This window comes from Myodes glareolus, chromosome 21 (genome assembly GCF_982192425.1).
Source record: "Myodes glareolus chromosome 21, mMyoGla1.1, whole genome shotgun sequence".
NCBI lineage: Eukaryota > Metazoa > Chordata > Mammalia > Rodentia > Cricetidae > Myodes > Myodes glareolus.
Genome location: NC_142046.1, coordinates 32196949 through 32224554, shown reverse-complemented (window position 1 = coordinate 32224554; position 27606 = coordinate 32196949). Strand labels below are relative to the sequence as shown.

Genomic DNA, 27606 nt, shown 5'->3' with positions numbered 1-27606 from the left:
GACAAAATGGCAGCCTAAAGAATGGGAAAAGATCTTCACCAACCCCATATCAGAGTGCTGATCTGAAAAATATACAAAGAACTCAAGAAATCGGTCATCAAAAGGACAAATAATCCAATAAAAAATGGAGTATAGACCGAAACAGAGAATTCTCAACAGAGGAATCTAAAATGGCTGAAAGACATTTAAGGAAATGTTCAACATCCTTAGTCATCAGAGAAATGCAAATCAAAACAACTCTGAGATTCCATCTTATGCCTGGAAGAATGGCCAAGATCAAAAACACTGATGACAACTTATGCTGGAGAGGATGTGGTATAAAGGGAACATTCCTCCATTGCTGGTGGGAATGCAAGTTGGTACAGCCCTTTTGGATGTCAGTGTGGCAATTTCTCATAAAATTAGGAAACAACCCTCCTCAAGATCCAGTAATACCACTTTTGGGTATATAACCAAAGGATATTCAATCATACTACAAGGTCATGTGCTCATCTATGTTCATAGTAGCATTATTTGTCATAGCCAGAACCTGGAAACAACCTAATGACCAAAGAATGAATAAGGAAAATGTGGTACATTTACATAATGGAGAAAAAAATAATGGTATCTTGAAATTGCAGGCAAATGGATGGAGCTAAAAATATTGAGTGAGGTAACCCAGTCTCAGAAAGACAATTATCATATGTACTCACTCTTAAGTGTTTTTTTTAACATAAAGCAAAGAAAACCAGCCCACAAATCACAATCCCAGAGAACATAGATAACAATGAAGACCCTAAGAGAGATGTACATGGATATAATCTACATGCGAAGTAGAAGACAAGATCTGAGTAAATTGAGAGCATGGGGATCATGGGAGAGGGTTGAAGGGGAGGGGAAAGGAAGGGAAGGAAACAGATAAAAATGTATAGCTCAATAAAATCTTTAAAAGAAAAGAAAAGAAAAGAAAAAAACAGCATTTATAGTTAACAGGACAAAACTAATGGTGGCACCAGGAGGCAAGGAATAGATATAACGAGACCAAGGAAAACTGTAGCTGTGTGGTGGCAGCTGCGTCTCCTGCTGCATCAGAAGGCTCTCTGGTGGGTAAACCATTCTTGAAGGTGCAGTGACATTGTTACCACTGTACCAGAAACTAAGGCACTAGAGCACTTTCCGATTGTCACAAATGTTCAGTATTCAATAATGAAGGTCCATAACCCCAAATAATGCTGTCAGACTGGTGCGGGAGAATTGTCTGTATTCTGTAAATCATGTTTTAAATAAATGCTGAATGGCCAGGCAGGAGGTGTAGGCGGGAAAACAAAACAGGAAGTAGAAATGATGCAATGAGAGCAGGAGAATTCTGGGAAGGAGGAAGTTGATTCCTCCCACTCCTGCCCAGATCACCAAAGCAGCAGGATGTGATCTGCCAGCTGAAAAAGGTACTGAGCCATATGGCTAAAATATATCAGGAAAAATGGGTTAATCAAGATGTGAGAGTTAGCTAATAAGTAGCCTGACCTAATGGGCCAATCAGCTTTATAACTTATGGAGATCTCTATGTGATTTTTCTTTGGAGCTAAACAGCTGTGGGAATCGGGCAGGACAGAAAACCCCAACAAGCAGGCCCCCTCATGTTACATCAGACTGTAGCAATGTTTGTGTTGGGGTTTAAAGCACTATCTCACTGTCTAGAAACTCAAGGGGAGAAACGCTATGAAATGGGATCTAGTCCTCCATGTTCTAAGGAAGGAAAAGGCTCATCTTACCCACTTCTTAAAATTTCACAACACTCTTTAAATGTCCACAAGCAGAGCCCAATGGAGGGCTCCCCCTCCTCCTCTATGATGCCCTGCTTCAAACTCTCTTTGGAGCGCATGCTTTGTGATGTTTTGTTTGGCTAAATCAACTTGTTTTAACTGTTCATGTCTTTCCACTGATTTCTTCTTTCCCTGGAGAAGATAAGAACTTGATGGGTGGAAATATCTGAGGCCATTAGCAAAAATAAATCTAGGTTACCTTGTCTCGTTCAGGCACTCGTCACAGTGATGGAAAACTGATGCATATGTTGGCATTTAATGAGCAATACCCTGGCCATCTCATGATTAGCATCCTTATTCGTGTGAGAACTGGAAATGGCTTAATGTGGTCATTGGTTCAGCGATTGTTACAACTTATAGATAAAATTATAATTAAAGTAAGTAGCTCTGAAAATAAAACAGTTTGTTTCAATAGTTGGGAATGAAGTAGAGACAAAACTCAAGCTTTCAGGAGAGTTTCATGTATCCAGTTCATAACTTTACCACATCAGAAAGCCCATGTTGATATACCCACAGAATTCAATGAAGATAGAATTTCTGAGGTTAGAAAAATGAAATATATGCATTATGGTGTAAAGAAGAATATAGTATTTAATCAGATGATTCCAGTAGAAAAATCAAAAAAGTTTTTTTTTTTCCAGGTTTGTGAGCATTCTGCTTTTACTATATGGGTGACAGTCATTTTTTTGGAAGTACTTTAGTACAATTAACTTCTCATAGGACTCATTTTGAAATAGCAAATTAAGAAACCTTAGTCTTAGCTAATGCTTATTTTAATCAAATATTCTAAGTATGTTGTAATGGAAGTAAGTATGTGATTTCAGCCAAAGTGCTACAGATATAAAATATAAATTAGGTAAAATTACATCTAGAGTCATGTGTACACTGAAATACTAACAGATGACATCATATAATACATGTAATTTACTTCAAAATAAAAATATTGAGATATCAATAAAACAAAATTATCAACAAGTTTTTCATTATTAATGCAAGATTAGGAATGTGAGGATTCATTACTAATATTTTTACATTTATCTCATTATTTTCCAAGAATTATGTATGAGTACTATATCAATATCATTTCCATTCAACATAGATCCACTGCATACTTGGAACTGGGGCAGTGTGCACGGATTGCAGAAGCAGGGAATGGACTTTCACCACGTTGAACTGTGCAGAGCAAGGAGAGAATACCATATATGTCCTAGTAATGACACAGATTAAGTTTTTAAGAAGCGCTTAGCAATTTAAAAGCGCTCATGGTCAGTAAAGAATTATAGATACACAATAGGACAGATTCAGAAATAAAAGACCTCTAAATAGGTCACAGTATTGGCTAAATATACATAGGCTTGGGAGAGAGAAGAAAAAGAATATAGACAGTTATAAAAGGAAATCAATGTTTTTTAAAAGGTAGTCTTTAAAGAAACAGAGTATAGACAGTAAGAGATTAAAGGAGTAAAGATAATAAAATAAATATTAAAAAGTAATAGAGTAAAAACAAATAAGCTATGTAAAGATGGAAAAGTCACAAAGTCTGGATTATGTATATTATTATACTTTCTTTGAATTTTTTGACTGTGAGGGAGCTAAGTGCAGAGAGACATTTCATTGTATGGGCTGCTAAGCTAAACCAACATGTATCCTTTAATGCTATCTTGATTCCAAAATATGGATCTAAGAAAAGAGTTTTTTCTTTTGTTTCAAACAAGTGGCCTCCTACTATATACGTGATGTGGGATTCCTCTCTGTATGCTGTAAATACCATTGGTTAATAAAGAAACTGGTTTGGCCTGATAGGGTAGAGTAGAGCTAGGCGGGGGTGGGGTGGGGTGGGGTGGGGTGTGGAAGTAAACTGAATGCTGGGAGAAGGGAGGCAAAGTTGAGAGAGAAGCTGTGGAGCTGCTGCTGGAGACAGGCATGCTGAAACTTTGCTGGTAAGCCATAGCCACATGGTGATACACAGATGAATAGAAATGGGTTAAATTAGGATGTAAGAGTTAGCCAATAAGAAGCTATGTTTATCTTCTGAATTAGGGTGTTTTTCCCACTGTAGCCAAGGCTGGCCTGGCCTGGAACCCACTATGTACCAAGGCTTGCCTTAAATGTATGGCAATCCTGTTGCCTCACCCTCTCAAATGTTGGGATTGTAAGTGTGAGCCACGACTTTCAGTATTGATTTAATATTTTTTATTACGATCCTTTTTCTCATTAAAAAACATACTTCTTTAAAGCATCAACATGGGAAAAATGTGACATTCATAAAAGAATGAAAAATTCAAATGAAAGTTAATGGTCATTTTACTCGTGATAATATAAAAATTAAAATGTCATACACTTTCATTAGGTTTAAGAATAAAAACAACTAATACAACAGTATACAGAAGTATAGAGAAAGAGGTACTCTTACCAAGTGTTAGTGAGATGCAAACTGGTAGATTTACTGACCCTTGACAAACCAATGTGATTTCAAAGAATATACCATAAGTTAGCATTCCAAAAACATTCAGTGGGATTTGAAGCATAGCTGTGCTTCTGTATATGGACATATCTAAATTTAGGAGTCTGTGCTTCAGAACAAAGAACATGTACTCTTGGAAATCGTCTCAAATCATCAGACATCAATATAAAATATGCACAAGATACGCAGAGAAGTCATGCTTATCAGAGAAAGCTGGAAACATGTGAAATAGAATTATAGGGAAGAAGCTCCATATTTTGTAGTCTTATTATTAAGCTGAAATATTACACCACACTTAAAAATAATGATGTTAATAACAGTTAGTGATACAAAAAAACGTTGCAATAAATGGACAAGTAAAAGAGGCAGTGTAGTCATAGAACATTTACCCCTACAGTTACTGTTCTCAGTCACGAACACACAGACGTGTATTACATAACCATCGATTAACTCAGCACAGAATGTAAGAAAGTAACAAGAGTCCTATCTCAGGGTTGTATGTGTCAGTAAAACACATTACTACATTTTTCTGCATTTTGTAATTTCTACAGTGAGTGTTAACCAACCTTATAATAGAAATATTCATTAAAGACAACAGGTTTATACACTTTTAAAAAACCATTTGAAGGCACTGGTATTTCAATCTACAGATACCAGATGCTCTCATGTTTAATGAAGACAAGAGAATCATAACTGTATAAATAACCAATGGAGCCCAAAGGCCATTCCTACCTTCTGGAGAGAGACTGGGACAAACATAGCAAGTGTAAGCTCCAGCAGTGTAGTGGTGGAAAATGTTTAGGTGCACTGTGCTCAGCAAGGGAGTGCTGCTTCTCTCTGTTAAAAAAAAGAACATGGGCACATCTGATTTAGAAGAACCTGAGACCGAAACCCATCTCATAGTCAGCCAGCAACATCAATGACCCTTTGACAAAGCACAAAAGGATTAGGGTATTGCTTATTTTGTTCTTCAGAGCATTTTGATTAACCAAGAGAGAACAGTATACAGTTTTCATGCTTATTTCATATACTTTAAGGAGATATACCAAAAAACTGTTAAATTGTTGGTAAGAATAGTATGATTTTTGTGTCTACTATCTTCCAGGTAGAGTGCTAAATACTTTCTCCATCCTTTGACATTTCCCACACTTAATACTAGTTCAGCAGTATTTATAGGTGCTTATTTTATTCAGGCATTATATAAAGTACTGATATACAATGGCAGGCAGTCATGGCGCAAGATATTCGGCAATACCACACCTTCAAATGGGGTCACTGGGTATTGAGATTTAGTCCTTAGTAGCCAGCTTAAAGCAGATAATATATCCAGGAGATATTTTATATTTATTTATATTTATATTTAACTTAAATATATATATAATATATATTTATATTTAATATTAAAATATATTTATATTTATATTATTATATTTAATATTCCAATAACTAAATTGGAATTTGCAGATGGAAGTCAAATGGGATACTTACAAAGTATGTTATATAGATTTAATACTTTGTAACATGTTATCCTCACTATGTGTCATTACATAGATGTTAGGAAGCCCAATTAATCATGAGAATACAGCATCCTAGACAGAATGGTGCTAAATAAGTTTGGTTTGTATAGTTCTAAGTCTTAAAATTTTACTTAATGGAATATAGGAAAAATATATATTAAAATAGAAAAAGAAGTAAAATGATGAGTACAAAAATTAAGTATTCTGGCATATGCACACACATACATACAGAATTATACAGAGCCACACATCTGTGTGGTTTGTTGTATGGTGAAACAGCATAGAGGGGAAATGCAGGGAGATGGAGAAAAAGAGGTAGCTATTTACAAGGGGGAACTGAGTGAAAATCGTCCTCAAACACAAACTGTAAGAACTTTGCATGCCTGTTTTTAAGACACGTCTTACAGATAAAGAGTAGAATATTGCATTCTTCTACACGTGGACATCCAGTTATGTCAACACCATTTGTTGAACATGTTTTCTTTTTTCCATTGTAGATTTTTGGCTTCTTTGTCAAAAATCAGTTGTTCATGGGCTTATGGATTATGTCAGGCTCTTCAATTCGGTTCCCTTGGTCCATGTCTGTTTTTATGCCAACACCAAGCTGTTTTTACAACTATAGCTCTATAGTAGAGCTTGAAGTTGGGAATGGTGATACCTCTAGAAAGAAATCTCAAATGGCTGAGATACACTTAAAAAAGTGTTCAACATCCTTAGCTATCAGGGAAATGAAAATCAAAATGACTCAGATATCATCTTACCCTTGTAAGAATGGGCAAGATCAAAAATGCCAATGACAGTCTCTGTTGGAGAGGATGTGGAGTAAGGGGGATACTCCTCCACTGCTGGTAGGAGTGTAAACTTATATAGTCACTTTGGAAATCAGTATGATGGTTTCTCAGAAAATTGAGAATCAATCTACCTCAAGATCCAGCAAAACTAGTCTTGGGCATATACTCCAAATGATGTTCAATCATATCACAAGGACACTTGCTCATATATATTCATAGCAGTCTTATTTGTAATAACCAGATCCTGGAAACAACCCAGATGCCCCTCAACCAAAGAATAAATAAAGAAAATGTGATATATCTATAGGATGTAGTATTACTTAGTGGTAAAAAACAGTAATAATCATAAAATTTGCAGGCTAATGGATGGAACTAGAAAAAAATCATCCTGCGTGGGGTAACCCAGACCCAGAAAGACAAACATGGTATGCACTCACTCATAAGTGGATATTAGCTGTAAAGCAAAGATAACCAGGCTACAAATCTCAGCCACAGAGAAGCTAGGTAACAAGGAGAACCTAAGAGGGGTGCATGGATCTCCTTGGGAAGAGGAAACAGATGAGATGTCTTAGGTAAACTGGGAGTGGAGGAAAGTAGAGGGGAGGGGATGGGGGATGGGAACATGAGGGATCAGGATGGTCGATTTGGTGGCAGGACAGAGGAAGAGAGTAATAAAAGAAATATCTTGATAGAGGGGGGCCCTTATGGAATTAGGGAGAAACCTGATGCCAAGGAACTTCCAAAACCCCACAAGGATGATCCTAGACAAGACTCCTAGCAATAGTGGAGAGGGTGCCTGAACTGACAACTTGTAATCAGATTGGTGACTACCCTAATTGTCATCATAAAGCCTTCATCCAGTACCTGATGGAAGTAGACAGAGAGAGATCCACAGCCAAACACTGGGCTGAGTGCTGGTAGCCCAGTTGAAGAGAGGGTGAGGAATTTTATGAGCAAAAGGAGGGTCAAGAACATGATAGGGAAACCCACAGAGACAGTTGACAGCTTGCGGGATCTCACAGACTCAGATGGACAGCTAGGGAGCCGTCATGGGACTGACCTAAGCCCTCTGCATCTGGGTTACAGTTGTGTAGCTTGGTCTTTTGTAGGGTTCCTACCTGTGGGACCAGAACCTGTCCATGATGCATGACCTATGTTGAGATGCTATGCTTTGTTGACTCCCATGGGAGGTCTTACTCATTCTGAATGGAGATGGAGAAGTGAATGGGGGAGAGATAAAAGGGAGGCAGGGGAAGGGAACAAAAGAAGAGGGAAAGGAAACTGTGGTTGGTATGTAAAATTAATTTAAAAATGATGAATAATAAAAAATTTTCACCATAAAAAGTTTTAAGTGTGCATACATGATGTTTGAAGGCATTTTGGATGATACACGTGGCAATGACACATTAGCTTTCTTACCTACTGAGCATAAAGCTTATGCTGCTCCTTCACAAATCTTCATTTCCTCCTTTGATGCCTACGTCTATAAACTTGTTTGAAACTGAAAATATCAATTACTTTCAGCTGAATTTTAGTGAGCTTAAGTTGTAAAGTTTGGGATAGACAATTACTTTATTACCTATACATAAAACATTATTTAAAGGGAATCAGAAAAATATCACTTGTTTACACAAAAGCTGACTTTTATAAAACATAAAAGTACCTTGAAGTCAGAATTAAAATTGGAAGACAATAAAAGCAGTCTAAAGAAGCCTGCAGGGTTTACAAAGCTCTTTTCTTCTTGCCTGTAAGATTAATGTGATCAACAAATATTTCCTTCTTGTTGGGTAAAGAAGAAAACTTGAACTCAGCTCCTGTTTCCTTGCCTTAATTGAGCAGCTAAGAACAATGGACACGGACATTGTTTCAGTTTCTACTCCACCAGTTGTGTCCTTCAGACAAAGTATCAGATAATTTGTTGAGGAAGTTGAGAGACTGAGTTCTGGTTCCATCCTTGACCATTATAAGCACAAATATGGATTTTATGATGAAAAATTCAATAAAAAGGAAAAAGTATTCATAACAAATTACGATAAGTATAATCAAGTCTTAGAGGAAACAAGAGAATAAGATGATGATCTCTATGAACAAGTGACAGGAAAAATGATAGCCACTGGTCAAACCTTAGTATCAATTCAATATACGATTAGTCTAATAATTAGTAATGAAAACTAAGGTAAGTCCCATTGAAAAACTTAGGGAAAACTTCAAAATAAAACTGGCACTTTAGGAAACTGGTGTCTTGTACAGAGACGGACATGAAGAAATAGTCTCAAACAGGCTAATGGCACAGACAAAATATGAAACAGCATGTAGGTAAAAAGTACCACAGACACTTAAATTATTTAGAGTGTATATGTATACATATATGCATGCAACAACAGTTAATGAAAAAGGAGTTCATGAATTTGAAATAAAGAAGGACGGTTATAAAGGAAAGTTTGGAGTGAGTAAAGGAAAGGAAAAAATGATGTTATTATATTATAATTTCAAAAATATAAGAAGTAATCAAAACTACACGATTAGGAGAATTCCATGACATGATGACTGACTGATTGATGTATTAGCGATACGGGGAAGAGCAGTGGAAGAATCTCATAAACGAATGAGCAGACACCAAAGGGTCTGACTTCCCAGGCTTTTACAACTGCGGGTCAACACAAGCGACACAAAAACAGTTCTCAGGAACTCATCTACCTGACTCAACATAATGATTTTAATCATCACAATGTCAAATGGTTTTATATGAAACCGTATGCTCTTAGAGACTTAGAGAAATGTCACACATACTCCGAGAATTTATGTTCCAAATTTTGATCACAGAACTATTTTCTATTAATATATCAATATGAAAAAAGTATTGAGGTTTTCCTGAATGTAAAAAGTAAGGTATAATTATGACTTAAAAGTTAAGCCACTCTTTAGGTCTTTTGTGCCATTTTTCACCGTGAGGGTGGGTAAGAGGGCCCGAGCCTGTTTCCCAGCACTCATGCCCAGCAACTCTAAGTGTCTGTAACTCCAGTTCCAACGGATCCAACACCTTCTTCTGGCCTCCACTCACATAGGCAAATACATTATTATAAAAAGTCCTTAACTTATATTATATAGGGGGAGTTTTTTTTTTTCATTTTGTAAACCAGTCTGTCCTCAAACTCTTTGAGAGCCAACTGCCTCTTAGCGGGAGGCTTTTAAAATGGTCATTAGGTTAGTAGCAAAGAAAGGACATAAGAGAACAGACAATATGACTGTATACTAAGAAATTAACAAGACAAATTTATTTCCATCTTGAATACCCAAATCTACAAGCTAGTTATTACTTTAAAATTTTACATACAAAATCTACTTTTTATAAACTGTGACAGTTAACAATGATTATTAACAGGATCAAGATTAATTTAGGAGAAAAGCCTTTGAGTGTTCCTGTGAAGAATTTTTGTGTTCAGGTTAGCCTCTGGTCAAGCTTTTGATAAACTGTATTGATTAGTTTAACTGAAATAGAAAGCTCCACCCTAACAGTTCAATTAAACAAATACACACACAGAAAATAAATAAATAAATAAAATTAAAAATAGACGTGTTTTGTCTGTGATGTGAAAAACTGTACTATGAACAGCCATTTACTGCTAGTATGTTAGATGGTATATTAATATCACTATGATGTTAAAGCAGAATGTGTCAGTTTTCTACATCCTTACTTTTCTCTGTAATATCAAAATTACTGAAACTTAAAAATTTTAACCAATACATGCAATCAAAAATGTAAAAAATAATAAAAGGAAAGGGAAGAACTATGCAAGGCACATAAGGAAGATGTTTTTAGTAAGTATGGTGGTTTGAATGAGAATGTCCCCCATAGGCTAATATACTTGAAGAAAAGGAAAGAATACCCATTTCCTTGTTCAGTATACAACTGTGTAACTGTGTGTTTAAAAAATCTCTTATTGTCATATTTGTTAAATGAACAATGATTGTTTTAGAATGAATTTGTGTGGCTTTTTACAAAATTTCTTAAAATTAAATAGTGGGAATTGGGAATTGATTGCACTGTCAAGACTCTTACTGGAATGGTATATTTGAGAATTAAATGTATAGTTTCAGAAATAATCAGGCAGACTTAAAAAATTTAGGTTAATTGAAGTCAGTCCTTCCCAAGTCTTCTAGAAATACGAGCCTGACTCCTAGCTTTCAGGCTTACTGGTCTCCTAAGCAAAGTAAAGCACACATGGAAAAATACTCAGGCTCCTCTGAAGTCCCCCAAAGAGAGGACATCACTGAAATCTAGAGGTATTGAGAATGTCAAGTGGACATCGGTTCAAGTTGCAAAATCTTATGCAGTTCCTTATTTGATTAAGAATCTGACTTCCTGTCATATGAAGTTCATATAAGCTTAATTTGAGATTCCTTATGAAAATTTCCAGTGGAGAAAATTTTAATATGGCTCTATGCCAGTGGCTCCCAGCCTTCCTAATGTTGCGACCTTTTAATTTATCATGTTGTAGTGACCCCTAAGCATAAAATTATTTTGCTGTAACTTGTTACTGTTATGAATTGTAATGTATATATCTGATATGCAGGACGGTCTTAGGTGACCCCTGTGAAAGGGTTGTTCTATTCCTAAAGGGGCTGTGACCTACAGGATAAGAAGCACTGCTCTATGGTCAATGACCATTCTCGCTACACTTATTTAAGAATCAGGGCCACTTTTATCTTGCAAATAAAAAATGAGGAAGTAGTTATAGGAAAAAGTTTTGCTTCAGTAGAAAAGCATAGTGAAGTTGATAAAACTTCAGCGGTGTTCACTGTCTTTCATAAACTGAATGGGCCATTTATTCTTCTTGTTTCTTCCAATATCTGCAAATTACTATTTCTAATATTTACCCCCTTCTGATTTGACAGCTTTGATAACTAAATCATCTCCCCAAAGTGAAAGGCAGAAAACTGAATATAAACACCAAAGAAGTAACCCAACAGATTAAATGAGTCAATATATAAAGTACTTAGATTAGTGCCTAAAAGTGCCTGGACAGAAAAGAAATATGTTTTCAATGTTGGCTACTATTTTCTCAACTAACATTATTATGTGTATTGACCTTCAAATACCCTGAGATTTTAAGCTCCCAGGTGTCAGAGAAATCTGCAATATAAATGTATGATGAGAAAAATTCCCAAGTTGTAGAAAATCATGTGAGGTTGGAGAGGGCACCAAGAGTATTACAGGTTGACTCAGTTCGTCAACCCAGGGTGTGAGTCCATCTTCCTCTGTTGTTGATTCACTGCTATTAAAAAATTTCCCTTTCAAACGTTCTCTTTAAATTGGCTATACCAACCCTTCTTGGCACTCAATAAAAATGAACTTATTTGATAAAAACCAACATTTTAAAGTTACAAATAACCATTGACAACAAAAAGGGAAAAATACATCCAAATCTATTCGAACTGAGCAAACTCAATAACGTAACCAAGGCATGCTATAATTTTGTTGTCTTAGTAGGTTCAATCCCATGAAACTGTCCATATTCAATCATTTCTTAAATTCAAAATGACAATTTCAACTGTTCTAACCTAGTATTTCATTAGCTATACAGTAGAGACCACATACTTACATTTTTCTTTATTAGATGTTATATTTTCATTTGGTTAGTTGAAGTTACTTAGACAAAATATAGATAGATGAGGTCTACAATAGAAGGCAAAATTATCCAAGGAAACAGGATAAGCATTTTATAAAGTAGCATTAAGGTGTCTGAAAACTTAATGATGCTACAGGTTCCTGCCCCTTCATTATTCTTGGGTCAATCATCATCAAGATCAGTAGTCAGACACGAGGGTACAGGGTACAGTAGTAGAGTGAGACACCACCGTTCCACCCCTACTTTCTTTTTCTATCTGAGATAGGGACTATGCAGCCCCAGGCACTCTTCAGATTTATTATATAACTAAGACTGAGCCTGAACTCCCAACATACACACTTGAAGCCACCTCACAAGGGACTGCAGAGTATCATGTCCCAAGCACGGAGAATATGTCCTCATCCTTTCGTTGTTACATTGGTGTTACAGGCAGTACTATGGGGTATGGTCACAACACGGAACTGTTTATTCTCTTTCCTTGCAGGTGACCCAAAATTATCAGCTATATTAAAAGGCACACCAAGTCAGCCCATAACTATTTATACTTACTGTCTTTAAATATACACATATGTATTATTGCCTTTGAGAACAGCATATATTATACAAAGTGATTTATGGCTTGAGGCTGATTTCTAATGCTTTAATAAATAAACTGATGAGCTATAAACCACACACTAACACATCCTGGGTAGGACAGAGAGTCAGATGGGATGCTACCAAAATGTTATACATTCATATCTGTTATGGGAAATATGAGGCATAAGGAGGTATGTCCCTGGTTAAATAACTACAACTGTAAAACCTATGAAGATGCAATAAAAATTTCTATAAATTACTCCAGGGACACAGATATATAGAAGAAAAAAATTATACGGCAGAATTTTCTAGCTTTTAGAAATAACAATGCCTCAGTGGCACTTAGAGCTCATACCTTCACAAGACAGACTCCATGTGATCACGGGCAAAAATCTAGAATTTCTTCTCCAAATCCGGCTTTAAACCAAAAGCTCTGATAAAGTAATAATGGCGATATATGGCATATTAAGGGTAAATTAGGAAAACTATACATGTTTCTCATGATTTGGCAACTTGGTTTAGAGGAGAAATTCAAGGCAAGTATAGCTGACAGGAAGCAGCCTCTTCTTGCACTAAGCCCTAACCCAGAGAGAAACAGCAAACACTGGGATTCAAGCCATCCTAGCTAACTCATGAGACACAGGTTCTATGCTGAGAACAGGAGGATCTGAGACATCCTAAGTAAGTCATGTTACACAGGTTCTATGCTGAGAACACTGGGATTACCAGTCATCCTAACTTATGGGGCACAGGTTGTATGCTGAGAACAGGAGGATCCAAGTCATCCTAACTAACTTAATGGGGCACAGGTTCTGTGCTGAGTAATGCTAACCAAGTCAATAAAAGGCTACTTATTATTGAAGGTCGTTTCACTGTCTCTATCCTTAGCACTGAAGTAGTGGCTCTGAGACTTTACCTAGGGAAAGAGGAAGGCTTTAAAGACAGAATGCAAGCTCTATCACCAAAGGACTGACTTTAGTTAGAGTAGAATATAGAAAAGCAAAACCACAGTGTGGCCTTGAGGAAATGCCAGTTTCTGGTAAGCAAATAGGACTCTTCTATCTTTGGAACAGAAAAAAAGAAAACGGTAAGCTTTATCAGTGAACAGCAGGAGAGACGATGTCAGTTTTTGAACAATAAGGAAAAGTAATATGAGGAAAATACAAGCACTTACTGCAGAGAATCAAGGGAAGAGACAGATAACAATGTTGTTCTGAGTTGAGATAAACTTCAAACACGGCCTGAAAAAAGTACAGCAAAGGGGCTAGAGTTTGATAGGAGTGAAGTGGGGCAAAATTTATGCGTCGGAGTATTGAAAATAGAACCAGCACCTATCAGATGGAAGTGGCCAAATGAAGCATGAGAGGAGGCAGCCAAACAGCTCTTTGTCATTAACTGTCACTACAGTTTCAGAGTCACTGCTACACATGAGTAAGGTTTTGATCCCTACAAGGCATCATCAAAAGTATCACAAAGTTAATGAAGCAAATCTGATGAAAATAGTTCAGCCAGGTTGTTAAATAAATAAAAGTAAACCAGAGGCGTTACTATACTCTACCCCACAAATCTACATGTAAATTATACTTTCCTCAAACTCGCATGTGCCTGGCAGAAACATTTAAAGGAGGAAGGATCCATTCTGGTCTGAGGTGTAAGTGTTTCAGTTTACGGGCAGGGTCCCATCTGCTTTGACTCTCAAGAGATGCAGGATCTCTTGGCAGCAGAAGCATGTGGCATTGGGTACTTAGCAGATGGCACCTCAGAAGCAGAGAAAACAGGAAGGGTCTACACAGTTCTAACAGATCCAAATAGTCTGTTTAAGTAAAAGATAATCAGTTATGAATGAGCTAAACCACTTATCAGAGCCTTCACATCTCTCACAGACACCCAAAAGTTTGCCTTCCTAATCTGTTCTGTATACCTCAACCTGGTCAAGTTGAAAAAAGATTAACCATTATTTCCAGGAAGGAGGTGAACTGAAGCTGCCTCTATGTAAACTGGTGGAAGAGAAAAATTAGAATAAGAAAAAAAGAGATTACTTTTCAAATAGAGAAAGACAATAGGAACTTTTTAAGTTCAAAAAGGACTAGTCATAGGATACCTGAAAAGTGGAGAGAAAATGGTAATGCATAGAAAGAAAGCCAAGCTGAACAAAGTTCCAGCAGTATGGCACCTCATTAGAGGAGGAAATAGAGAAGAGTGTCCTCAAGGTAATCCTGATGGCCATCAGGAGAAGTCCATAGTCCTAGTAAGCCTTAAAACCAGTCATGCATTTTATTGGGATATTAATTCCTCTGGCAGATGGATTAGCAGTATAGAGAGGACTCCCATTTTTCAGTCTGTGAATCAGACAGGGGCTGGTTGTCATCTTGAGAATCTTTTACTCAAAACTGAATTCCCCAGAAGCTTAAGAACAAGGAACAATCCCTGGTCAAGAAACTTGCATTTAATGTGCTTTAGCATCTCTGAGAGACAGCTCTGGGAGGTAGCTGTGGAGAGCAGGGGAACCAAATGTTGATAGGCATAAGATGCAGGCAGGAGGAAGTCTGGTTGAGGCAGGGAAGTACAGTCCATTCTCAGTTTCCACATCTCTTCTATGGAGAATAAGCCTGGAGTTTGATGGCTTTGAGCTTGAAACCAACAGGTGGTCGAATCCTTGGAGTCCCAAGTCCCAAGTCCCCAGAAGTATTCTTGGCACACACATCTCTCTGTGTGTGATCTTGCAGGACAGGTTAATACTTACAGGGAATTAAAAGTATAAACAGGCTGTCTGCAGAGATCCCCGTGTTGACATTGATTCCAACATACTCAACTCACTTAGAAGACAGCTCGGAGCAAGAGCATCAGGCACTTTAGAAAGTGTAATCTGGAGAGTATCATCAGGGTGAGAAATCCTGCACAGTTTACAGATTGCAAGGCAGTGTGTGTAGTGGCCTGAAAGAGAATGACTGATTGTCTCATGCATTTAAGTACTTGGTCCCTAATTGGTAGAACTGCTTGGGAATAATTAGAAGGTGGGGCTTATTTGGAGGGACTGTGTCACTTAGGAGTGGGCTCTCTCTGTTTCCTGTGGATTTACCCAATAAAATTATATTAAAAAATTCTCCAAATCTAGAGTAAGGAATGGGCATCCAAATACAATAAGTAATTAGTTAATACAATGAAAAAAGAACTCTTCTATAAAATTATAGCCAATATGTCAAACTTAAAAAAAACACCAATAATGAAAAATATCAACTCACCTAAAATAATATCAGATCTCTTAACAAGAACTCGAAAAGCCAGAAAAGCATGGAGTCATGGACTTCAAGCACTGAAAGTAAAGACTCCCATTCAAGACTGCTATATAGAGTAAAGCTACCTTTATTAATTGAGAGACAAATAAGGGCATTTTAAGTTAAGAACTAGTAAGAGAGGACATGATACCCAAGTGAAAACCACCAGAAAATCCTATTCAGGGAGGAGAAGAAAGGCAGTCTTAAATCACAAGAGCACAAGTAAGGACACATTCCATGAGAGAAATCTAAACAAAGGAGAGTAGAGCAGGATAAAACACAGGGACTCAACAAAACTCTCATATTAATAATGGAGAAAGAAATGAACTAACAACAGGTCAACAAACCAGAAAAATACCAAGAAAATGATAGAAATTAATAAATATCAATAATAACCTTAAATGTAAATGAACTCAGCTCACCAATAGAAACACAGAATGGCTACTAGAATTCCAAAATAGACCCAACTATCCATTGTTTTTCAAAATCACTCCTCACTGTCAAAGATGCCCCCAAAGTCAGAGTCAAAGGATGGAAGTTAATCTAACAAGTGATTAAAAGCTTCCAATTAGCAGATACAGAGTTCCTGATGCCTGCTAATGTAGAATTCAAACCAGAATCAGTCATCATACATAGAAAAGGTAACCACAGATTAATAAAGAGAACCATCCATCCTGAAAATTCAAAACAATACATTTACATGCACCAGATGTTTGGGTCTTCAACTTCATTAAAAAATAATAATGGGCAAAACAGGCCAAAAGTTTCTGATACAATAATAATGGGTGACTTCAATACTCTTCTGTATCTTTAGATGGGCCTTCCAAATGAAAAATTAACAAAGCAATGACTAACAACCACAACAACGAATGAAAGAAGTAAAAAACAAAACAACAAAAAACAATATAGCAAAGTAAAGTCACTTATGAACAGAAACAGAATATTCATAATAAAATTCTTGCAGTTCATATTCATAAACATATTAAGAAGAGCATACCCAATGACCAAGTTCATTTCATCCAAGGCATTCAACGTTGCTTCAACATACATAAATCAATAAATGTAATACAACACATGAGTAGACAAGAAGCAAGACATTTCATGGGAAATCTTTGATAAAGTTTAACACCACTTTGCGGTAAAAGCCTTGAACAGAAGGAACATATGTCAATGTGATAAAGGATATGCTATAAACTTCTAACAAACATTATATTAAATGAGAAGAACCTAGAAGCAGTTCGATTGAAATAAGACAAAGGTACCCATCCTCAGCATTCGTAATTAATATAGTGTTTAAAGTCTTAGCAAGAACAAGAAGAAAAAGAAAATGGATGCAAAATAAAGGAAAAAAAAACATTTGTGTCCTTATTAGAACATGACATAACCCTGGCATGATAAAAACTTTGAGGAAAAGTAGAAAGAAACAAATGAACATATCAAAATCAATAACCATTCTATATGCCAAAATGACCTTTCTGAGAAAGAGATTAGGAAAAACAAAGCCTATTTACAACAGTTAAAACAATACTTAGGAGGAAAACCTATCCATAGAGGATAAAGTCTTCTACAATGAAAACTTTATAACATCTACAAAAGATAGAAAGACTTCCTATGCTGGCTGACTAGCAAGAATAATATAAAATGATAAGACTACAAGTGACTTTTGATTCAACAATGCCCTGTAAAAATTTCAATGATATTCTTCATAGAATTAGAAAAAATAAGAATCTAAAATTCTTATGAAACCACAAGACCCTCCTGAGTAGCAACAATCTTAGAGGGAAAAAAAGCAGTATTAGAGGCATCACTACACATGATTTCAATTATAGAGCAAGTTAGGAAAACAAATATGTAGATGAATGAAACATGACAGATGTTCCCCAAATAAACCTAAACAGTTACATAAATTTAATTTTCAACTAATGATTACAATTTCTTCAACAAATGATGCTTGTCAAATTTGTACAAAAATGAAAGTACAAATCTTTTGCTCTGTATAAAGCAAATTCAAAATATACAAAAGGCATTAATGTAAGACTAAGACCTTTTAAGACTATTACAGGATAACAAAAGTGAAACACATGAAGGTTTACGCATAGGTATAAACTTTCTGAAAAGACGGTTCAAGGAAATAATCATCAGAATGAAGAGATAGATTACACTGTGTGTGTGATGGTTGTGGTCGTTTCTATACTGCTAATACCCTCTCTAATGTATTCTTGGCAAAGTTTTTGTTTTTCATATTCCATAAACTATGAAAAATTAAATACCAAAAAAATCAAATTAGATATTCAGTACGTGGGTTAATAAAATGAAGACTCTTCTCAATGTAGATATAAGCTGCCAATAAGTATTTGAAAAAATAATCATCACTAGTCCTCAGGGAAATGAAAATTAAAACTGTTGGCTTACAATACCAGGCATGGATTCCTTCCTATTGGGCAAGCCTTCCATCCAATTGGACAGCTGTTGGTTATGACCATGACATATGTGCCACTACTGCACCTTCACAGTCATCTTTCTGTGCTGGTCAGTGCTGTGGTCTGCAGTCATCACAGCTGGGTAGAACTGTCAACTGCCTGCCCCCTGAACAAAAGGGCTTAAACATCACTTTCTGGCACCATAAAAGCTAGCACTGAAGGAGTAAACTTTCAGGTTAGATTCAGCTTAATTCTGTGTCCTGTATCCAAACTGTATGTAGTCTTCTGAAATAGGAATTTGTTTTCAACTTCTTGAAGCCAATAAAAAGAAACAGCAATAGTTTATGCTGTTTTCAAAGTTGCTTGGACTCACCCTACCAACAGCTGGATAGGTTTCTCTTGCTTGTTATTTGTGACTTTGTTAGATAGTCTAAGGCTCTAATTATTACAAGTGGTGTAACTTCATTGAAACACACAGACACACACAATATGTAATTTAAGGCAAATATAAATGATATGATTTCCTATTGATTTAAAAAATATCCTTAGTGTTATTTATCCCTCGTCCTTGTCCTTTGTCTTAGTATTGTTCTGCTTTCTCCTTCCCAAATAATGTTCCCCCCATCTTTTCCATTTCCCCTTCACAGCACCTGTACCCCACTATTCTGTTTCCATCTAAAGAGCTCCTTCCACCATGGTGTATTCTACTTTCTTGGTTTTATACTCATATCAAAGATTTGGAGGTAGGGTCAACAAATGAGAGAGAACATGCATGTTTATCTTTCTGAGTCTTGGTTACCTTAACAATATTTTCAAGTTCCATCTATTTAGCAGCAAATTTTATGACTTCATTTAACTGAGTTTGAAAGACCCATCCAGAATGTGGATAGTGGTATTCCATAAGCTACAGTCCCAAACTAAACAAAACAAAACAAAGTGAGTAGTTTGTCTAAATTTTTTTTTATCTTGTATTCCATTATTATGTCTTAAAAGGCTGGTCTTTAAAAAAGCACTTCTGCCTTTGTCATGATGGACTGTACCTATCCTTCAACCATGGGTAATGTTGTGATACTGCTGAACATTAAAAATATTAAGTGAAGGAAACTACTAAAAGGCCAAAATGGTATGATTCCATTTATAAGAAATATGAAAAATTGACAAATATGTAAACATGAGAATGATTAATGAATGCAAAGCTGAAGTGTGCATGTAAGTTGAAAATTAATCAAATGAAACATTATCTATTGTTATTGGGACAGGTATATTTTGGGTTGATAAGCATGTTTTAAAATACTCTGTGGTAAAAATTGTTCAACTGTGTAATATAAAAATAGTCAATGAATCATATACTTCATATTTATTTATTTATTTTCCCTTCATTGAAAATATTCTTTTCTCCTATAATATATCCTGATTATAGTTTCCCTTTTGTCTATTCCTTCTAGTTTTTCCCTACCTCCCCTCATATCCAGATCCACTCACTTTTCCTCTCTCATCAAAAACAACCAGTCTTCTAAGAGATAATAATAAAATATAAGATAAAACAAAAACTATCACATCTAAGTTGACACTAACCAACAGAAGGAAAAGAGCCCAACAGAAGGCACAAGAATTAGAGACATACTTGTTTGCTCACTCAGGAATTCCATAAAAGCACTAAAGTGGAAGACACACATGTAAATATTGAACCTGGCAGAGACCTGTGCAGGCACTGTGCATGGTGTTTCAGTCTCTGTGAGTTCATATGAGCTTTACTCATGTTGATGTAAAGGGCCTTGCCTTCTTGGTGTCCTCCATTTCCTCGGGTTCTTACACTCATTTCACCTCCTCTTCTATAGTGTTCCCTGAGCTCTGAGGGGAGGGATTTGATGAAGACATACCATTTAGGGCTGAGGGTTTCAAGATCTTTCTTTCTCTGCATGTCTGGCTGCGGGTCTCTGTATTTGTTCCCATCTGATGTAGGAGGAAGCTTCTCTGATGATGGCTGAACAAGGCACTGATCTATGAGTATAGCAGAATATCATTATAGGAGTCATTTTATCACTAGAGCTTTTGTTTTATTTTGTTTTCTTCCAGGTTCCTGGGCTATCTATTCTGTGGTTCTTGGTCAGCCAAGCAGTATCGTGTATGGGTGCCAATTTGTGGGTGGGCTTTAAACCAAATTATTTATTGTTCCTTACTCCCACAAATTTATTTTTTGCTGCCATTGTCCTAGCATATCTTGCAGGCAGAATACCAGTGTACATTAAAGGATTTATGGCTGGCCTGGTGTTTATGCTTTTCCTTTGGTAGCATGCAGAGTACCTTCTATGTAGGCACCAGCTCCACTTCTTTATGTCCAATAGTTATGTAGGTGTTGTCTCCAGAAATGTGACCTTGTTCTAAGTTTTTAGATAGCAACCTATTGTCTTTGCAACAGCACCGATTATTTAAAAGATTAAGCTATATAACACAAGGATCATACACTAATACAATGTCCCATACATTTAAAGTAGGTAAGAATCTAAGCTCATTAGCATATTAGAATTTTGCATCATTTCTGCAATTTATCTGACATATACAACTTAGGAATGGAAGGACTTCTTAATATAACATCTCTGAGGTTTCTGTCTAGTCTTGTCTGTAGATTTTGAGTACGTGGTGAGCTGGTGGAAGCATTTGGCAAAGGTTTCTCACTTGGCAGACAAGAAGCAAAGAGGGAGAGTGGCTACACTATTTCGTTTTCTACTTTCCTCCCTTGGATTTCATATGGGTCTCTAGCCTATGGGGCAGTTCAATCGCATTCAGAGTAGTCTTCCCACTTAGGTATATGCTGTGGAGATGGTTCAGTTTGTAAAGTGTTTGCTCACAAGCATGGTGAGCTACATTCTAATCTTCAACACCCACTAAAGGTGCATGTTTGTAACTCAAGCAAATGGAGGTAGAGATAGGCAGAAACCTGAAACCCACCTAGCTGAACTGCCTCAAAAAATATAGCGGTAAACGGTTGCCAAGGCTTACAACCTAATTTCCATTGCTGATACCCACATGCTGGAAGGAGAGAATTTACTCCCATAAATTGTCTACTGACCTCACATGTGGACTGTGCACACACACACAATACATAACAGATAAATAAATGTTTAAAAATGGTGAAGAAGGTGAGAGAAAGACACTTGAGGTTGACTTCTAATCTCCATATTCAGGTGCACACATGTATACCAGCAAGCACCCTTGTGAACGGACATGTATATCACTAACACCTGTGTACGAATGCATACAAGAATCGATTTCATGCTTCAGTTAAAACACAGCATAGGATTTGGTATATAAGGTCAGGCTGAAAGGCTGAGGAACAATTTTAGTTATGGCTGGTCTATGACAAGAAAATGATGAGCACATACTTGGTAGGCCAGGAGTCTGGGGTGGCCACACTGAAACACACACGCAGTCGATGGCTTTTGTGTTTCTAAGTTAAGGGCTGTAAAGGCATGAAAGGCAAGCTGCATTCGACCAGGTGTCTAGAGCTGTAAACCCACTTCCCTTTTCTTATTCTGAAGCACCTTATATCTAACAAAAGGAAGGGATTTAAATTTTAGGAAATATGTCTTTCCCAAAATAACATTTTAAGTATTCAATTTTTAGGGTAAAAAAAGCAACTTGATTTTCTATTCTAAAAATAATATATTATTTAATAATCCAAATAAGTGTAAAAATGAAAGAAACTCAACAGGGGAAAAACCAAGAACTGCTAGAGTCTATCTTTTCCACATCTTTTTAAAGATAAGATTTCTCAAATGTTTTATTGCAAAAACAATGATAATAGTAAATTATATATATATAATAAGCTTGTTTTTAAAATATTCATTTTAAGCAATGTGTATAATAATAATATACTGCCTTATAATTGGCCTATTACAGTTAACCACTGCATATCATTTGGGTGGTTTCCAGGTTTAGTTATTAATAATGTTTCATGTTTCCTTTGTGTGATGGTTTTTCTTTCTGTAGAATTTTTAAATTATGTCAGAAGAGAATATTTGATATCTGGTATAAATACAAATTTCCAGAGACTTTTACCCTATATCAATTAGCATAGTAATAAAATACCTGTTTGTAATACTTTGACAAACATGTTGCCCTCATGAGTATTATCTTCTTAGTTTTTGTACTGAGTATCTGACATTCTAGCTACAATCTATATTGTAAGAATAACTCAATGTAAATTTTTTAGGAGAGGAAATAGTAATCAAATTTTGAATACACCAATGGATTCAACTGATTAGCCTTTTTAAAATCAGATAACATCTCAAAATCTAACTTGCAATGGAATCTTTAACATGAAATTTTGGGGATTTTACAAGTGCAAATCAGAAGGAATCAAGATAATTCTAGAAAAGTATACATTTTTATCTGTCTAGGTCAAGTCAAGAAACATTTTGGACATGTCTTAGAACAAGGCATTATATGCCACAAAGAGCTACAGATTATAAGGCACTTACAGTCTGTTTGGGAAGGCTAGGCTGAAAAGGATTTCAATAACTACATAACTTCAATAACTACATATTAAATAAACGAGTTTCAGAAACTAGCAGAGATATAAAATAGAAGTTTCCAGAAACTCTATGGAAAAAAGGAGAGAGAAGAAAAGATAACTATCTTCCATCATTCATCTACCTACCTGCCTGCCTGTCTATGTATGTATGCATGCATGCATGCATTCATCCATCCATCTATCTAACTTTAGGTTAGGATGAGGGTTAGTTATTACTTATTCTTGTTGGGATTTAAGATTTTTTTCAATACAGGTTTAACATGAAGTTTAGGAGAAAGAGAAGTGTTCAGAATAAAGCATAGTTGTAGGTTTCTCAAAGAATCTGAAGTGTGTGTGTGTTTGTGTGTGTGTACATGCTACATAATAATTTTCCCAGGCTAGTCTCGAACTCGAGAATTTCCTGTGTCAGCTTGAGTGTTGGGATTAATATCTTAGGGCCCATTCATATCCCTCCACTGCTAGGTACTGACAAGACTTTCAATTCTCTAAAAATCACTAACAAATTATCTGCAAATCACACCAAATTCATCCTTTATTCAGTTATTCACATCCCCTTTGGCTCACCTAGCACTGTCAGTAAGAACTTTCCCCTGGTATATACTGTCACACTGAGTCATGTACTATCAGATTCTTTGGTTTTTCTGTCTGTCACATAGAAAACATTTTTTTTCTACCAAATTACCTTTCTAAGGTAGTAAATATTACTTTGAAGAAATCACTTCAGTTTTTAAGGTTTGAATCTTATACATAAATACATACATACATAATACATACATGCACAAACATCTATTAGCATTTTAAACTCATAGCATCTGGATGGAAATGTTTCTCAATGGTTAGAAATACTGGTTGCTCTTCAAGGTGATCTGGACTCACATGACAGCTAACAATTGTCCCTAACTCTAGTTCCAGGGGATCCAATGCTGTCTTTTGGCCTCTGCAGGTATGTATATGGTATGCAGACAAAACAACCATACATGTTTTAAAATTTATATATATATATATATATATATATATATATATGCTTTAAAAAATAAACTTGATCATCTTCAAACTCTATCACACAGAAAACCACTGTCGTTATTCAGAAAAAAACAGGGTGTCTCCCATTATTTGAATATTCAAAGAGGTTGTCATATTACTAACTGGTCCCAACTCCAACAGCCCTTCTCAGAACTAAAGGGCCTTTTGAACTTTCATGGTAGAAGTCTTTTTGGTCAAGTTTTACCTAATCATTACCTATCTGTTTAGGGTTTTGCAATCTATGGCTAAAAATAATGTAATGCACCTTACCTGAAAATCAATATTGGTAAAGACACAGAATTACACAGTCAGCAACACTGAGAAAATCACCAAGGATTAAGATTCAGTGGATGCTCAGTGAAGATTGATAGGAATATCAAAGGACTGGAGAAGTCATTAAAGTAGAAAAAACAAAAACTACCTAGAGTAATATTTTATAAAAGGAACCTCCTTAAAACCACGTTAAAATCACACATCATGGATATAAATATGGATATGACACATTGTGTAATATTGTGTTGTCAACTTTTTTTTTGAAATTGCAAAACAGGAAATCAAAATGTCATTCTTTTTTATGGTGATTTTCTTCATGACTGAAAAAATTCCATTTTATCAAAACCTCTGCTGTAGGATGCCTGTGTTGGTTTTTCTGTTGTGAAAAGGGATAGATTAAGCACTGATGTATAAGTGTTTCTGGGGTGTGGTGACTTCACACCCTTCCTGTGAACATCCAGAATTGGGACAGTTTGTTCACACAGTAGGTATAGCTTCAGATCATTGGGAAACCTCCTCACTCATTTCCATAGTGAGTCCTCCAGTTTACATTCTCACCAGCAGTCATCACGGCTACCTTTTGCCCACATCCTCTAAACTACTTGTAGCAAGCACAGTTCTTACTGAGGGAAGATGGAATCTCAAGACTACTTTTTTCATTTCCCTGAAAGCTAGCAGGGTGACCATTTTCCCCTATGTGTTTACAGGATGCTTGTTTCATATTGTGAAAACTTCCATTCATTTCAGTTGTCTGTGTTCTTTTATAATATTCCTATTAATTCCCTGTCAGACATTGTCTTAGCTACTTTCTATTGCTGTTATAAAACACTATGACCAAGGCAACTTAAGTCAAAGAAAACATTTAATTTGGTGCTCATGGCTGCAGAGGGTTCGAGTCCATGACAGTGGAGCAAAAGCATAGTGGCAGAATGGCTGAAAGCTCACATGTTGATCTACAAGTTGGAAGTAGAGAGAAAAGCCACTGGGAATGACACAAATCTTTTAAGAATGCAAAGCTATCCTCCAGAGATACACCTCTTCCAACAAGACCACACCTCGTAATTCTTCCCAAAGTGGTTCAACACCTGGGGAACAAGTATTCAAGTTCCCATTCTATAGCCAGTCTTTAACTCTAATTAGCCACAGCTGTGCAGAAGCTTTTTAATTCCACGAGGCCACATTTATCAACTGTTGGCAATATTCTTCCCGTGCAACTGAAGTCCTATTCAGAACACCCTTGCCTATGCCCAAAGCTTGAAGTGCTTTTGCTATTATTTAAGAGTTTCAGAATTTCAGGTCTAAGATTAAGATCTTTGTTACATTTGGAGTTGATTTTTGTGCAGGGTGAGAGACAAGGGCTGAGTTTCTTCTAGATGTAGAAAGTCAATTTTCCTAGCACAATTTATTGAAGATGCTATCTTTCCTCAAAGGAATATTTTCAGTATCTTTGTCAAAAATCAGCTGATTGTAGCTGTGTAGTTCTTTAATCTAATCTATCAATCTACTTGTCTGTTTTGTGCCAGCAAGTACCATACTGCTTTTGTTACTCTGGCTCTAAAAGAACTTGAAATAGTTATACATGTAGAATTATTCTTTTTCCTTATGCTTACTTTGGTTACTGAGATCTTTCATACTTCCATACACATTTTAATGCTATTTTTTCTACTTCTGTTAAGAAAGGCACTGGAATTTTAATGGATGATGCACTGAATTTGTGCATCTATTTTGGGAATTGTTCCAAATTCATGTAAACTGTTTCTATTCATGAGCATGGGAAGTCTTTATCCCTTTTAGTATCTTGTTCCGTGTCTCTATACATTGTGTAAAGCAAAATTGATTCTTCAAAAATGTATAACCATATTTAGCAAATTTTTCTGTAACATAGATGCAAACCTTAATTAAAAGTACTTGTAAGCAAAGGATTCATAATTTTGATAGTGTTAAGTATCCATTTTACACTGTAGGTATAAAAGCAATATCCATTATCTCTGTTTATATCATGATATCCTTCAGTGTAGAGAATGTAGGGAAACATATTTGAAAAAACAGATTTTAAAAAACCTGGACCTAAAAAATGTGGAACATTAAAATCAATGAGAAAATGAATGGTAATTCTTCATCTCAGTTTAGAGACGGAAACATAGAAGATATTTGACCATAACAGTCATTAACTGTGCTATGCCATTTTTTCAGTGATGAAATTTTGTAGATCTATATATTAAAAGTCAAATAAGACATATATAGAATAATCAATATATCCTGTAGAAAACCCCCCAAAGCATTTAAATAGTGATTAAATAATCAATACTAGCATGGCAATATAGTAAGATAATGTTCATTATAAGAAGTGAAGTAAGTTTATGTTAAGTACTTCAATTACCAAACTAAATAAGAGATTTCCTATAACAATCACAGCTATATATTATAAATGAAGCATTACTATTTAATTTGTTTACCGTGAAAAATATAATAAGACAACTGATTCCTAATTTTAAAATTGATTAAAAGTTTAATTAAAGTCTATTGCATTCTGAAGAATTAATAAGAAAAATGAATGAAGTGGCTAGGTATAAACATGTAGTGAATGGGGTGTAACCCCCACTCTTGACAGCTGAAATATGATGTCATGGGCAGTTGTGGTTAGGTATTATCATTATGCAAGGGAAGTCAGGAATTTAGACCTTAATATAACATTTTCTAAGTTTAGAAAATTATAGGAGGAGAATGGTTTGCAAATATAGTGTTATGGTTATTTAAGAATTATATTTATAATCTTTGAAACATTTCAATACATTTTTTAATGTGTTGTACAGCAGTTATCTTAGAAAGAAACCCCTTATGACTCAGAATGTTTAAAAGGAGACTCATTAAGACCCAGGAAATAAACAACTCAAAAGGTTCAGAAAATACATTCCTCAGAAATTGACAATGTACACTAAACACACTTTCTCCAAACCGGCAGCAAAACTGCTGAGAGACATGGTTAGACAGCTGTCTTGAAAGAGGCTCAGACCAACCGAGCTGCCCAGAAAAAGAAATACACTCCCCAACCTATTGAGCTGCCTATGTTATGCAGTACACTTCAAGTTTCCAGCTATTGTGAGCTCTTACCCAGGCTGAGATAGGCTTCTGCCCAGACAGCTGTCTCTGAGTCATCCACATTTCTGCAAGTAGCCACTCACCTCTGTAAGTAACACCAGTAAAGCTCATTGGTTCACTAGTTGGCCTTTGGTGGTATCCTCTGACCTGTCACTGTGTTTGATGAGTAGATGTTTGTTCATATTTCCCAGGAATACTGCTA

General features: G+C 35.9%; 1 protein-coding gene across 20 annotated transcripts in view; it reads right to left on the bottom strand.

The window, feature by feature from the left end:
* The window catches only part of Mbd5 (methyl-CpG binding domain protein 5), a 348936-nt gene that overhangs the window by 139981 nt on the left and 181349 nt on the right, over positions 1-27606 (bottom strand). For 19 of the 20 annotated variants that reach the window (XM_085681158.2, XM_085681157.2, XM_085681167.2 and 16 more), the window contains one exon: positions 4999-5103. The gene's annotated coding sequence lies outside the window, so the exon portion shown is untranslated. Of the gene's footprint in view, positions 1-4998; positions 5104-20355; positions 20479-27606 lie in introns of those variants that run through there. The other variant, XM_087899932.1, reaches the window with a different exon arrangement.